General features: G+C 37.8%; 1 non-coding gene across 1 annotated transcript; it reads left to right on the plus strand.

Annotated features, from left to right (window-relative positions):
• Positions 1–362: 362 nt before the first annotated feature.
• Positions 363–469, plus strand: LOC114380651. Its single transcript, XR_003659825.1, has one exon. It is a non-coding gene; the product is annotated as a small nucleolar RNA R71 (small nucleolar RNA).
• Positions 470–3,184: the final 2,715 nt, after the last annotated feature.

Consider the following 3,184-nt stretch of genomic DNA (forward strand, 5'->3'; position numbering starts at 1 on the left):
AAGGGCAAAGGTCTGTATGGTGGTCAGCAGAGGAGCACAAACCACAAACCCTTGCAACAGGTACAGATTTCTAATTCAAGGCCAGCTGGGTTACCAAGTTAACCAATGCATCCAGTTTGCCTTCAAGCTTCTTAGTCTCAGATGATGCAGCTGAGTTTGTAGCTACCTCATGCACTCCTCTAATGACTATGGCATCATTTCTGGCGCTAAACTGCTGAGAGTTGGAAGCCATCTTCTCAATTAAATTTCTGGCTTCAGCAGGAGTCATGTCTCCAAGGGCTCCACCACTGGCAGCATCTATCATACTTTTCTCCATATTACTGAGTCCTTCATAAAAATATTGGAGAAGAAGCTGCTCCGAAATCTGATGGTGAGGGCAACTGGCACATAATTTTTTAAATCACTCCCAATACTCATACAGGCTCTCTCCACTGAGTTGTCTAATACCTGAGATATCTTTCCTGATGGCTGTGGTCCTGGAAGCAGGGAAAATTTTTTCTAAGAATACTCTCTTAAGGTCATCCCAGCTCGTGATGGACCTTGGAGCAAGTTAATACAGCCAGTCCTTTGCCACTCCCTCCAGAGAATGAGGAAAAGCCTTCAGAAATATGTGATCCTCCTGGACATTTGGGGGTTTCATGGTGGAGCAGACAATATGAAATTCCTTCAAATGTTTATGCGGGTCTTCACCTGCAAGGCCATGAAACTTTGGAAGCAAATGAATCAGTCCAGTTTTAAGAACATATGGGACATCCTCATCAGGGTATTGGATGGACAAGCTTTCATAGGTGAAATCAGGTGCAGCCATTTCCCTTAGAGTCCTCTCACGGGGTGGAGGTTGTGCCATGTTCTCATAATGTGCAAAATCAGAATGCTCAGAATCAGAATGCTCAAAATTATAATGCTCCAAATTAGGATGTTCAAAATCACCAATAACAGAATGCACAGATTCACCAGTAATGGAATGCTCAGGATGATCAAAAGGTATAAAAGGATTCCTAACTAATCTATGAAATGTCCTATCTATCTTAGGGTCAAAGGGTTGTAAGTCAGATGGATTGCCTCTAGTCATACACTACATTCAGCATGCACAACTAGTTGCCTTGTCATGTAAATAAAGGTGCAGGTTTGAACTACAGCTACCCTCAAATGATATCCAAATGACTTAAACTTTTGTGAGCAACCTTATAAAATGATGAGAAGATAGCACAAAAAATTTCAGACAAAAATTCAAAGTCTAACTATGAAAGCTAAAATTGGTGGGTTAAGAAAAATAAGTGAATAAAACTTGAAAAATAAAAAACTTTTGACCGAATCGCTTTTTTTGAACGATGGAGACCTCATCCAGCCTATGGCAGGCTGCCACGGTGTAGGAAATTGTTTTCTACCCCAAATGCATATATAATAATTGCGATTCTGATAACCGGAGCAAAAGTTATGGCCGTTTGAAGTTTTGACAAACACAAAATTTGCTAGTTTTTTGGAACTTTCAAATCTGACCAAACTAAAGGCTCTAGCTATTTTTCCCACAAAGTATGGATTAAAAGAAGTTACCACAAAAAAATTCAGCCAAAAATAACAACCCTAGCTACTAAAACAAAAAATCACAAATAATTCAGCATGGGTGGTCGCTAAAATCCGTCTCTAATTGATTTCTACTACTACTCTGCTTTGCCGCAAGCAAAAGTGGTCGCTAAGTCCGTCGCAAAACACTATTCACAGCAAAACACCCAAGACTGAAACAGGGGAAACGTTTAATGGGAAAACTGAAACAGAACACACACTAAACAAAATACCAGGACACTAAACAACACTAACACACATACTAACACAATAATAACAATTAAACATAAAACACGAAAGGATTAAACACACAACACTAGCCAGCTATTATGAACCTTTGGACACTGCTCCCCGGCAACGGCGCCAAATTTGATCGAGGCCGTACCCGAATCAAATAAACATGAAAATGCAGTAACTAGGAAGTGATCCTAGGTCGTTTCCCAACGAGCAGTGACACACCAATTGTTCATAATATACTTGCAGTAACAGTAACGATTGGGGGGGGGTTGTTTGTTTTGTGATTAAAGAGCAGAACAAGTAAACTGGAATATGAAATTACTAATATTAAAAATGGGTTGTTTCCTTTGATTCAGAAGCCATTCTCTTATCCTGGTGATCGAGGCCGTACCCGAATCAAATAAACATGAAAATGCAGTAACTAGGAAGTGATCCTAGGTCGTTTCCCAACGAGCAGTGACAAGCCAAATGTTCATAATATACTTGCAGTAACAGTAACAGTAACGATGGGGGGGGGGGGTTGTTTGCTTTTGTAAATTAAACAGCGAATATATGTGAATTAGAAAATATCAGAATTAAAACACGTTGCTTCCCCTTGATTCACAAGCAAGTCTCTTATCCTAGGTTACGAGAGTTTATCCTTTATCAGTTTAACCACTTAATCCAACCCTAAATTAAATTACTAAGCGAAATTCAACATAAGGCATTCATTATGTGATTAAGCATCACATACACCAATTACTCATAAACGATCATTAAGCATGAACGTAAATTAAGCGCAGAGACAATTAATCAAGCACTAAGCATGCATGAATTAAAAGCAACAAATTCAAAGTAATTAGTGAAGAGGAAAAACTAAACAGAATTTAACAGTAATAATAGAACCTCAAAGAGAACTGTGCTTGATCCTCAAGGGAAAACAACGCTGCGGACTTAGCCTTCCATTAATCAAATAGAGAATGAAATTTTATTGATAAAACTAAAAGCCTGAACTGGAATTGAAAAAAAACGAAAATAAAAGAGAAAGAGAAGAGAGACTAAAACTAAAAACGAAAAATAGAAGAGAGAGAGGAGAGAGAGAGAGAGTCTCCCGCGAGGGAGAGAGGGGGGGGCCCCCTAAACTAGAACCTTGGTGCTGTTATATAGTTTTTTTCAGCCCCAAAGCTTACAAATATGTTTTAAATCCAAGCCCATAAATAAATTAAATTCAAATCTAGATAAGATAAGATAAGATCTAGATTAAATAATATCTAGATGAGAAATTCAAATCTAGATAAGATAAGATCTAGATTATATAATATCTAGATGAGAAATTCAAATCTAGATAAGATAAGATCTAGATTAAATAATATCTAGATGAGATCAAATCTAAATAATATCTAGA

The sequence above is a fragment of the Glycine soja genome, chromosome 12 (assembly GCF_004193775.1).
Source record: "Glycine soja cultivar W05 chromosome 12, ASM419377v2, whole genome shotgun sequence".
NCBI classification, from domain to species: Eukaryota; Viridiplantae; Streptophyta; class Magnoliopsida; order Fabales; family Fabaceae; genus Glycine; species Glycine soja.